This window comes from Mustela putorius, unplaced genomic scaffold (genome assembly GCF_011764305.1).
Source record: "Mustela putorius furo isolate JIRA1106 unplaced genomic scaffold, ASM1176430v1.1 tig00003962_pilon_pilon_pilon, whole genome shotgun sequence".
Lineage (NCBI taxonomy): Eukaryota > Metazoa > Chordata > Mammalia > Carnivora > Mustelidae > Mustela > Mustela putorius.
The window spans coordinates 18,230,315-18,242,690 of record NW_025422106.1 but is presented as its reverse complement, the minus strand read 5'-3'; positions in this window follow the sequence as shown (position 1 = coordinate 18,242,690).

Here is a 12,376-nt window from a genome sequence, read left to right as displayed (position 1 = left end):
TTCTCGCCTCCCCTCACCCCTGCTTTTCATTCTGTAGACATCTCATAGGACAAAGGAAAGGGAAACTTCATAGCCAAGTTCACTGCCATACACTGCCCTGAAAGCCCAGAAAATGACTTAAAAGCTTCATCCTCTCACCAATAGCTAGCTATTAAAGGCAAAGGATCAGCCAGACAATTGATAAAGACCGGGTTCTGGGTTCTAGCGGTTTCTTCCCCTGCTGTCCGTGTGACCCAGCTGTGCTTACCTGTGACAGTGTTGAGTTGGGGACAAGGATCTTCCCTTAGCTCTCTGGAATGGTTGATACTGCAGACAGAGCCCATTTTAACATAATCAGCCTAAGCGGAGAGGAAGTTGGGATATATCAGCTGAAGAGAGGGAGGGAATGGAGGAGAAGAGAAGGAAGGGGACTGTCACTGCCTGAGTCTTTTAAGCAGGTGGGCAATAACAAGACATTGGTTCCCAGTTTTTAGGTCTTGTTGTCCTTTGATGAAAACATGTGGACTTCCCTTCCCAAGACAAATGTATTAAGCACATCCACAGAACAGTTCACACACGGACCCCTCTGCCCTTCTGCCCCTCTGCCCAAAATAACCTGTCTGTGGATCCCGAAATTAAGAAGCCCTCAGCTAATGAAAGGGTCACACCACAGGTTCTAATCATTGGGGAATGGGGAAGAATTTAAGAAAACCGTCGTCATGGGCATCCTGTGAGTCACCAGACAGGGCCTGCCCCAACAGCACACTGCCCAGTGTGGGCAGAAGACCCACATATTTATGGCCACAGGAAAGATAGCGTCATGGTAAGGGAGGACATAGCCTGGGACAGCCTCCAGAATTTTTCCTGCCTATGACAGCATAGTTCCCGACTATAAACATTTCCCTGCAATGTATCCTCTTTGCTAATTACAGAAGTGCTTATCACACTGAGTTGGAGTTTGCTGTCCAGGCCTGTCCCTAACATCTCCCAGATGGAGGCCGTGCCTTCCTCATCCTTTTATCTCCAGCCCTCACGCTACGCCTACTGCCCCTTAGGTATTTCTTGAATCAAGCAGGTGAATTAATCAGCGAATTTATTTATTAGTAAATGGATGTGTGTAGGTGTAGTATTATATTTCAAGGAGCATGTGGCATTTCTCTAAGCCCCAAGCCAGAAAAATCACCAACTCTCAGGCTACTCTGGCCATTGGAAATAGTTCTAGAGCTAGAAAACTTGGAGGGTATGATAGAAACCCATGAGAGGGAGAACAACAAGGCATATCCATAATAGATTCACGGAGCGATGGTGTCTTTTATTTTTTTATTATTTATTTATTTGACAGAGACAGGGAGAGAGGGAACATGAGCAGGAGGAGTGGGAGAGGGAGAAGGAGAAGTAAGCTTCTTGCTGAGCAGGGAGCCCGATGTGGGGCTCAATCCCAGGACCCTGGGATCAGGGTCTGAGCCGAAAGCAGACACTGAACAACTGAGCCACCCAGGCACCCTGGAAGGATGGCATCTTAAGGCAGGATATATCAAAATTTAAAGTGTGTAAGAATCACTTGGGATTTTGTTAGACATGCAGAGTCTCAGGTCCTACCTCCAACCAACGGAATCAAAATCTGCATTTTGACAAGATTCCCAAATGTTACTGCTGCTGGTTTGTAGAACAAATTTTTTTTCTTAACGTAATCTCTATGTCCAATGTGGGGTTTGAACTTACAACTCTGAGGTCAAGTCCCCTGCTCTACTGACTGAGCCAGCCAAGCGTCCCTGCAGACCATGCTTTGCATAGCAAGATTCTAAGGAGTCTTAATGGTTGTATAATCAAATGCATACCCCTGGGGAAACTGAGAGCCAAGAAGAGCCATTGCCTTTGACTAGGTCAGAGTGAGGCGCTGGTAGAACTAGGACCAGACCCTAAAGCTTCTGATTTGAATGGTGGGTGGTCTCCACTATCAAGTGTGGACATTCATCCATGAGACAAGATGCAGGGGGAGTAAGATAGACAAGCAAGGGAGGGCAGCACCCTAGATCTTCGCTGGGTAACCCCAGTCTCTCTACCCCTATTTTTAAAAGGAGGGGGCTGATGTCCTTCTTTTCTTCTGTACCTTTTTTCTCCTCCTCCAAAAGCTTGGCAGAGGGGCGCCTGGGTAGCTCAGTCGGTTAAGCATCTGCCTTCAGCTCAGGTCATGATCCCAGAGTCCTGGGATGGAGTCCCCACTTCAGGCTCCATGCATAGCAGGGACCCTGCTTTTCCCTCAGCTAGCCCTTCCCCCTGCTTGTGCTCTCTCTCTCTGACAAATAAATGAATAAAATTTTTTAAAAAACCAAGCAAACACTGTTTAAATAAATAAGTAAATGAAAGCAAGATTGGCAGAGAGATTAAATAAGATATTGCTAGGGCTGGGAAAAATTCAGATTTCCTTTCTTCCCTCCACCTGACAAAGTAGCAAGTGGTCAGTACCAGTATCATCCACCATTAGTATCAGTTAGTATCTACAGAGCTGACACTCCAGGAAGAGTGCAACATCATTCCCAAGGTGACCCCTTCTAATCTGCCCCCCAGACCCCCTTTCCTCCTGCCATTTCCTCCTGGAATTTCTCAAATGGTGAGCTGTAGCAGTAGTCATCTCCTAGAATTAAGGTCACAAAATATGATGATGTTAAAATGCACCATGCGACCCTTTTTCCATTCCACCTGATTAATTCTCCAGAACTATCCAGTGGTATAAATAGTATGGTCAGTGTTCTATTCAAATTCTGACAACCTGACCCCCAAAGACATGATTTAGGGGGAAAGCAGAATCCACAAAATTTGGAGACCTCAGAGGCCATGCGATCTAATATCCCACCCAATGTCCAGATCCCCTCTACAGCAAGCTGCAATACGTGGACCTACCTGGGCCAATTGACTCAGTAGGCCTGCCCCATGCCATGTAGACGTCTCCACATAAAAGCAGACTCCAACACGCTTTAACTCAGGCTGACTCCTCAAGTCACTGCCCAGACTCACTCTGTGCCCTGAATTCCAATTGTCCCATTTTCTGCTCTTGTTACTCATTATCCCCATTTATGAGCCTGGTTTGTCCTTTGGAGCTGATATCCCACCAAGATAGGACCAGGTTGGAGTGAATTATAATCAAGGAGGGAGGCCAAGGTCATGGCCAGTGAAGGAAGAGCCTTTGATTTTTCTTCTCTTCAATTTTTCTTTCTTTTTGACTTCCCTTTCAGAGTTTCTATTCATAGAATTCCAACACTATTCTTGTTAATCTCTGCAAAGTCTGCTTTCTCAATGTCTAAGGTCTATGTCTGTGCTCAGCCACATCACAGTCACTTTCTCTTAGTGTTCCCACCCTTTCTAACTCTTTAATTACCTCTTCTCTAACTGAGTAGTGCTCTGACCAGAGCAGCATTTTCCCCAGACTCAGGAGACAATGGTGGTACAGTGGTTGGTACCCAAGATTTAGATACCTGTACTAAAGAATAGGATGGGGTTGGGGAATCTTCATTTTTATAAGCAGCTCAGGAGACTTCACTGCAGGTAGACAGGAGGCCTAACTTCCAGAAATATTGAGGGGAATTTTGGAGTCAGACACATCAGGGTTCAGTTCCTAGCCTTGCAACTTACTACCTTTGTGACTTTGAACACATTAATTTATCTTTATAAGCCCCAGTTTTCTCATCTCTCTCTCTTTTTAAAAAAGAATATTTTATTTATTTGAGAGAGAGGGCAAGCATGAGCAGGGTTGGGATGGGGGAGAGCAGAGGGGGAAGCAGGCTCCCTGCTGAGCAGAGAGCCCAAGGCAGGGCTCGATCCCAGGACCTTGACCAGGATCATGACCTGAGCTAAAGGCAGATGCTTAACCAACTGAGCCACCCAGGCACCCCTCTTCATCTTTTTTAAAGAGATGATAGCTTTCATCTCTGTGTATTAAAACCATGAAACAAAATGTCTATGTAGTGCTTTATATAATTCAAGGCAAGTACTGAGCTTTTGATAAATAAAAGTTAGCATTGCTGTTAGTGTAACTGCTTCTTTTATCATCAGGATAGGGAACTTATTAACAGGTGATTCACTGCATGTCTTTTTTAGCTGACTGAGATTTCTAATAGATGCTGGTGTGGCTCCTGATCACCCCATAACTTTCTCCTATGTCAGTTTTGGGATTCCTCTCAGTAATTTATCACCATGTCTATGCATAGCCATGGGCCTTGCCCTTAGTAGGGGACCAAACTTTGCTATTTCTTTAAAAGTTTCATTTACTTATTTGAGAAAGAGAGAGAGAGAGAGTTCACGAGCGTGGGGGAGGGGCGGAGGGAGAAACAGACTCTCCACTGAACAAGGAGCCCGATTCAGGGCTCCATCTCAGGACCTTGGGATCATGACCTGAGCCAAAGGCAGACAACAAACTGAGGCCCCCAGCCGCTGAAAATTTGCTATTTTTGCATGAGTGATCGCCGTCTGCTCACGACTTCCATGCTACACTCCCACAGCAACACCACCTCTGTTCTCACCCTTTACCTGTGCTCTCCAGCATCTTCTGGATGTCATAGTGCTGCTTTGGATCCCCGCTGGCCCTGAGTGACCAGTGAAAAGTGCCATCCCACTGAGAGTGATTTTTGCCTGTTTATATTTACTTCGTTGCATTACAACTTCCAGTTCAGGGGTGCCTGGGTGGGTGGCTCAGTCGGTTAAGCGGCTGCCTTCAGCTCAGGTCATGATCCCAGAGTCCTGGGATCGAGTCCCACATCAGGCTCCCTGCTTAGCGGGGAGTCTGCTTCTCACTCTCCCTCTGCTCCCTACCTCTGCTTGCGGTCTCTCTCTCTCTCAAATAAATAAATAAGACCTTTAAACCTAAAACAAAACTTCTAGTTCATTTTATCATATAATATACACTCTTGTGCATACATTGCCTTTTGAACTCGAGAGATCATGAGAGATGAAGCCAGTAAAAGAGAGTAGAGTTGTGGGGGGGGGCGGGTGGGACATGCCTTGACAGCCAGGTGGGTGATGGGGAACCGCTTTTTCCTTTCACAGAAGTGTTGGGTGCAGTTCTGTCGTTGTTAGCAAAGAACCATTCAGGGGAATTGAACCTGCACTAGGGATCGACTGTGTCCCAAGTGCTCCATCAATGAAGGAAGGCACACGGCAGCTGTGCCGAGCACACCTGTGTAACTACAAGGATTGGAGGGCTCTGGTGTTTGGGTTTGGAAGGTGGTGGAGCATGGGGTTAGAAGCAGAGGCTCAGAGGCTGGTTCTGTCCCACCCCCCCACCCCCCGCCCCGTGCACTGCATGTGACCCTGGGCAAGGCACTTGAGCCCGCTGAGACTTAGTTTCCTTGTCTGTAAAGTGAGAGTATACTAATACCCTGCCTCCTAAAGTTGCCGTGAGAATTATGGGGAGTAAAGGACGTCCGCACTTCGTATGGGGGCTGGGACATCAGGCTCCACAACTGGGAGCTGACAGTCTTATTGGAAGCCATCAGTCCCCGGGACTGGGCCTTTAGTGCAGCCTATCCCTGAGACAGGAGAGGGTGTCTCTTGTCGTCTGGTTCTTTTCTTCCTTGGACACCATGGCTCTCTGGTGTCCTCTTATCTGTTGGTCCGTGTCAGAATGGTCACTTCCTTGTAGCTGAGCTGATAATGCTAACTGCAAGGAGTTCATGACCTCTCCGTCTACCGTGTCTCAATCTTCACTCTTACGTCCTGGGGTCCCTAGTCCTGCTTCGTCACCTGAATTCCCAGCTGCCGTGGCATACTCCAGGGGGTCCTCCTGGCGCAAATGCAGATACCCACAGCAGATCCGTGCAGAGCTTCTCCTTCCGCCCCAAACCCTGGTCCCGTGCCGTTGCTTCAGAAAGGTTTTATAGACCAGTGAGTCCTAAATCTGGCTGGTCCATAGATTGCCCAGTGCTGCTTTAGCAAAAAATCGACTTCCTGGATTCTGCTCCCAATCCTTTCGAATTGCAATTTTGTAGCTAAGAACCACTCTAATAAGAACACCTGGAGTTACTCCACACGTTTAAAAGGAATAGCTTCTGATATCAGTGTTGCCGGGTAAATCAGTGACCATTACATCAAAGTGGTCATCCTCTCTATTGCATGGGCTCGAGCAGAGGAAAGCTTAACATTTTGAGTTTCCCACCTCAAGCCCCTTTCCAGAATGTACCATAAGCCTGCTTTAGACTCTACACCTATTATTTCTTAAGTATTCTGGAGAGTATTTATCTCCGGCAGGTGCACTCACTAATCACTGATTTTATTAGGAAAGAGTGCCTTCCAGCTCTCCCTATAAAACCTCTTCTGGGCAGGTTGGGAGGTGGTTGTTCGCTTGCCTACAGCCAGTGCTGTACCCTAGAAGTGCAAGGAATTAGCCTTCCCCATGTACTACCCTTGCTTACCTGGCCCGAGATTCCCTAAGAAGAGAGCAATGCTTTATATCCCAACCAAAGAGAAGTACGAGTGGGCCAACTCAGCCTTGAGGCAGAAGACGAAGAAGAAGGAGGCCTATATTAGTTACATGGGGAAAATCCTAAAGCAGGTGAGCTGGGGCTCTCTTTGTGGAAACGTAGAATGGCCGAGACCGGTTATCATGTTCGAGGCCCTGGGTGTGTTTTTTTGACTACACGAGCGCTTCTTCACACATCGAGTTCCAGAAGAGTTGTGTGCTCCCCAGCTTCTATAAACCAGATCTGCTTGTGGTTGCTATCTTTGCCCGCTTGGCTTGCTTTCTGTTGGCAGCAACTCTGAACACCTGAGCTTCTAATGTCTCTCTTCTATCTGCTGACAGGCAATCTAGAAATGGATTCTTAAATGCCCTTTTCTTGAGCGGGGACCCACCACCTAGCCTGTCTAATCATTGAGCACCAAAGGGTGCTCTGTCCTTAGAATGTACCTAAAACTCGTAGGCTTTCATTCCTTCCCCCACCCACCCAGCCTCCCTCTGTAGCATACTACTGCAGAGAACAAACTCAGAAAAGTCTTCCTCTTCAAAAGAAGCTATGGGGAAGACAATAAGGAGATTTTACAACAGATGGGCTAAGGCTTGACCTTGGCTTTCCTTCATGACAGCAAAGCAAGGCTGAGTGCTCATGTGTGACTGTACCAACCCCCTCACCCCATTGTACGCCAGTGCTATCATTTGGAATCTGTTGCTTATCCCGTGAGAAGAAGGGGAAAATGGGATGAAGGAAAAACCCGAGAAAGGAAAGAAGGCATGTGGTCTAGAGCAGGGTTTCTCAACCACAGCGCTATTGACATTTTGGGGCTGCGTTATTCTTTGTTGGGGGGCTGTCCTAAGATCATGGGATGAAAGGCAGCATCTCTGGTCTCTATCTCATGGGTGCCCATAGCCACCTCCCTCCCAGCAGAAAACGTCCAGAGACCTTGCCCCCAGTGGAGAACCACTGCTGGAGAGCCTGCATCTTCTGGAAGGGTTCTCTGTGGGAGTACTTGGACTTCACTTCGTCCTCTAAGCATTAGTCTGTCTTTGACTAGTCCTTTACTGCACGGGTCTGGCAGGCCACTCTGCTTCAGTAAGCCTCCCAAGGGTCAGAGCTGTGCCTTGGGTCAGCCCCTCGTGGTGCTGTGAGGATAAAACAAGATCCTGGCTGGATAAAATAAAAGTATCAGGTGTCTCAGTGCAAGCCAGGTGTGCCGGGGGAGCTCAGATGAAAACAATGCGGTCTCTATCCTAAAGGGGTTCACAGTCCTGCGGGATGGGGGCACTGGGGAAATACTCCGAAATGATTAGAGCCAGGAGGAACTTTTCAAATCCTGCTTCGAGCTTTTCCTTTTACAGAAGAGAAACTGAGGTCCAGTGTGAGATTATTACTTGCTTACATGACCTCTCATACCTGCACTGAGCTAGGATTAGAACCCTGGGTGGGTGATTCTCAGGGCACTGTTCTTCTGACCATTCCAGGTTCCTCTCTAACTTTAGATGAGGTTGTTAATGACCTAAGACAGCATGTGATACAGGTTCTGAGAACGCAAAGAACTCTGGTCCTCAGTGGGAGATTGTGGGGAACACAGATAAGCCAGAGAGGGCACCTGGGGAAGAGCCTTCAAGGGTGGATAGGATTTGGAAGGTAACATTGGGTGCAGGCGTGGTAGGTGGGGGCAACAGATCAACAGTGGTGTGGAGACTGGGAACGATAGTGGTGTATCCGAGGAAGAGTGAATTTTCCCAGTGTGGCTGGAGGTCATGTTGTTGCAAGGATGTAAGGTGGCAAATTGAGAAGTGTTAAAACAAAATGTTCACTAATGTGAGGTTTCGAGTGTGCACGTCTACTCTAAAATTATATTTCCATCTTCCAAAGGTCTTGGATGTTAACTCTGCTTCTGTTGGGAAAAATCGAGGCACAAAATTTAAGTGACCTGAGTTCTACCGTATTCTACAGATAAGGGCGATCTTTCTCACCAACTCTGAATTCCCCCCTTCCTGGTCTTCCTCAGACAGTTGATAGGTACAAGGGCCTAATTTCTTTCACCGTGTTCCTACCATTGTACCTCTGGGGGGGGGGGTCATGTGGCTCCACAAATGCACCCAATCCATGAAAGGCATGGGTGCTGGGTTAGACCATAAATTGCTTACTTTGGGAAGCCTTCACTTCTCTGTCTTACACTTGTGCCAATTCTGTCCCAGACTCACCCAGACTTCAGCGGATACTCCTGGATCTTGGATGCACTGGGCTGTCTGGAGGACTGGCTGCTGGAACAGGTTAGCCTGGAGGCCGTCAGACTGTCCTTCTCCAACCACAGAAGAGCCATCACCAGCAGAGAGATCCTTGGAGCAGTTATGCAGAGATCCTCTTGGGAGAGCTTTTGTATAAATGAAGTTTTCTGAATGGCTCTGCTGTTGGAATGATTGCATTTGTCAAAAATAATCCGAGGGGTCAGAGGACCGAGTCGGAAAACAAGGTATCTGATAGATACCCGTTAACAACAGGAGTCTTGGTGCTACACACCTGGTCTCTGAGTCCTGTGTTTTTAGCCTCTGACTTAATTTGTAAAATAAATAAATAATAAATAAGGAAAGAAAGGCATTTTCTCTTGTGCTATGAGTGTTATGCTTGTTGTTTATGGCTTTAAATTTTTCTGAGGCCTGCTTCTCCCACTTGAACTTGCCTATCATCTTTCTGGAGGACACCATTTACCCCATCACGCCGTGTACTCACGATCTCTCGTCTCTGCCATCTTGAGTGCCACAGTGGAGGTTGCTGCCCTAGAATGAACTGATGACTTTTTTTTTAAAGCACCTCTACAGATTTAAAAGAACAAAAAAAGAGGGATTGTTGTTGTTGTTCTTTGAGTAGAAGCCTCATGGTATTGGTTATCTATATAGCACTTAGCGTAACAGGATGGGTGTAATGAGGGTCTGTCAAATGTAGACGCTAGTCCCAAGTATGGAAAAACATTGTAGTGTTATAAAAATAGTAGCATTTTAAAGATACAATACTGTAGGAGCAGGAAGAATAAATGGGCTGATACACTTTAGATGTGGTGATCTGGGTAAACCTGGATAGGTGATGTGAGGGAAGAAAGGTGCTAAGCATGGTGAAGGATTCTGGGCGGAGGGAACAGCCTGAGCAAAGGTCCTGAGGCAGGCAGGAAAGCTTTAGCTTGTTAAAGAAAATTAATGAAAGCCAAGGTAGCTAGGTTTTCTAGCAAGCAAGGGAGATGTACAGTAGGAAATAAGGTTGGTGGGGAAAAGCTGGAGCCAAGTCCCTCAGGGTTGACTTTATTCCAAAGATCGTGTGAAGCCACTGAAGGGTTTTAACTGGGGAACTGATGTCTTGTTCACTTTTTTGTTTTTGTTGTTGAGGTTTATACCCCAGTAAAGTGTACAAATCTGAACACCCCTCAGAGTTTTACGTCTATATGCCCAGGTTAAGTTACAGAACATATCCATCACTGCGGCTACGAAGTCAAGAATAAATTGGAGTGTGTGCCAATAGGAAGGAAGATCAGTTAGAAATACTTTGTATGGGTTTAGTAGAGAGATGACGATGGCCCGCACGAGTGTGGGTGGTCATCAAGATGGGGAGAAGTGAAGAGATCTGAAATGAATCTGAGATAGAATCAATACAATTTGCTAACAGGAAGGATGTGAGTAGTGAGGAAATGGTGATGCTTCCTCGGGTTGGGGCTTGAGCAGTGTGGTGTGGTGGACAGTGGTGCCAGCTGCAGAGATGGAGAAGCCTAGAGGAAGGAGGACAGGTGTTTGGGAGAGGGGACCCTTGAGAATTCCATTCTGGACAAGTTCAGTTTTCAATACTAGGGAAACCTGCCAACGGATGCCCAATAGAAAGGACTGGGCCAGAGATACAGATTTGGGCATCATTAGCATAAAACGTGATGTGTATAAATCAGCAGGAATGGGTATGATCCCCTAGGAAGATGGGGTGATTTGGGAGACAGAAGACTTCAGAACCAAGGTTAAAGAAATCCTAGTATTTAGAATCAAATGGTGGAGAACAGACACACCAAGGAGGAGAAATCTGAGAAATCAGAAGAGGGTGGTGCTAGGAAGCCAAGAAGAGAGTGGTCTAGGCTGCTGTGAACCCTCCTGAGGAGAGTGTTAAAAGGAGACACGGACTTTCACTGCATTTGGAGTCCTGGAGGTCACCATGACCTTGAGAAGTCAACTCTCTGGAGCAAGGCAGGCATCAAGCAGATTTAAGCAGGTAGAAGAGTGAATGGAGACGAATGGAGGATGGGGATGGAGAGGCTGCTGCGGAGGTGGGTTGCCTGGGCACTGAGGGCGATCGGGGGCTCTTGGCTCAGACCAGGGCTTCTCTGCTAGGTTCCTGCGACCCAGGGGATTCAGGGCAAGCATCCTAAGATAGGTTTGGGTATTCCCCAAACCCCATTAGGGTTTGGACAAACGCTGGCTAGTGACACAAGCCTCTTCCAGGATACGGTTGTCCTGGGGAATTGTCAACCCAACTGCCACAAGAGCTGAGCGGGGTTCCAGTCTGTCCGCTGCCCTCTGGGAGTTGACTGTGCTCAGGGAATCTGAGAGGGTCCTGATGTCTCCGGCTTTGCCTAGCCTCCTCCTCCCGTCGCTGGGATTTGGTTTAGTCTAGAGGAAAAGCTGGGCTCCTCCCCACGTTCTGTCACCAGATACTGGGCTTGACTTCAAGGCCCAGCAGATTCAGGAAATCTCTTTATTTTCCCTCAACTGCCTAAAATGAATTTAGATAAAGGATGTACCAAGAAGAGAGCTATCAACATAGTTAGCTACATTATGATATGAACTGGGTATAGTAGACAGGGAGGAGCCTGACAAGGTCTGTTTGATCAAAGTCCTCCATGTCCTACTGTTTCTGAATGGCCCAAACATTTGTTTACCAAACATGTATGAAAGAATTTCATTCTTTCCCTGTAAAGTTCTAGACTCCTACCCCCTCCTCCTCAGTTCAGAAAGAGGTGTATACCTCGATTTGCTTGACTGTCTTTGGAATTTTCATGTCTATGTGGACTTCCCCTAAATATGAAATGAAATTTTATTTTTTGCCCTGTTAATCTGTATAGGGTGCTTGAATTTCGAGGAGCAGTCCAGTAACCTTCTCTCTTACCTTTGCTGGGGAAACCCCCCTGCATGCAGATGTACCAGAAGGAAGGGTACTGCCCATGCCTCACCTCCCACCCAGGAGACAGATGGGGTGAATTCCTGCTCACAACTTTGAATATGGAAAGAAAGGTAAAGTTGAAGGGAGGGTCACAATTATTTCAGGGTCATTGCACCCAGCCCCTGGAGCCCCTGTGGTACCTGCCCATTTCCTAATCTGGGTCTTTTGTTTCCTGCTGATTCTATGGGCACCTCCTATCATTTCAACAAGTCTCCTTTCTACATGGGATAATCAGTTTCGATTGCTTGCAAGTAAGAACACTGAGTGTTTATCTCAGATCAGTCCAGGGAGACTTCAAGGGGCACTGGGACAGCAGGAGTTTCCAGAATGATGGGAGAGAGGGGACTAGTAAAGGCACAGCATTAGTACTATCCTGTCTTCCCAGCAACTGAGTAGTGGGTGGTTAATGGGGGACATTCATGCCATTTTTTGTTTTGGTCTTATAAGGGAGGAAAAATAATTTTTCCTCTACCCTTCTAGATTCTTGCTTGAGACCCCTATGTAATAAAAAGATTAATAGGAGAAAAACAAACAGAAGTTTAACAACGTACATACCTCCTGTACACATAAGAGACACCCAGGAAAACTGAATAACTCCCAAGCCACCCCCTTAAATATCACCTCCAGCTAAAGACCAAAGAAATGAGGAGTGCCTGGGTGGCTCAACTGGTTAAAGGCTCTGACTTCTGCTTAGGTCATGGTCTCAGGATCCTGGGCATCAGGCTCTCTAATCAGCAGGGAGTCTGCTTGTCCCTCTA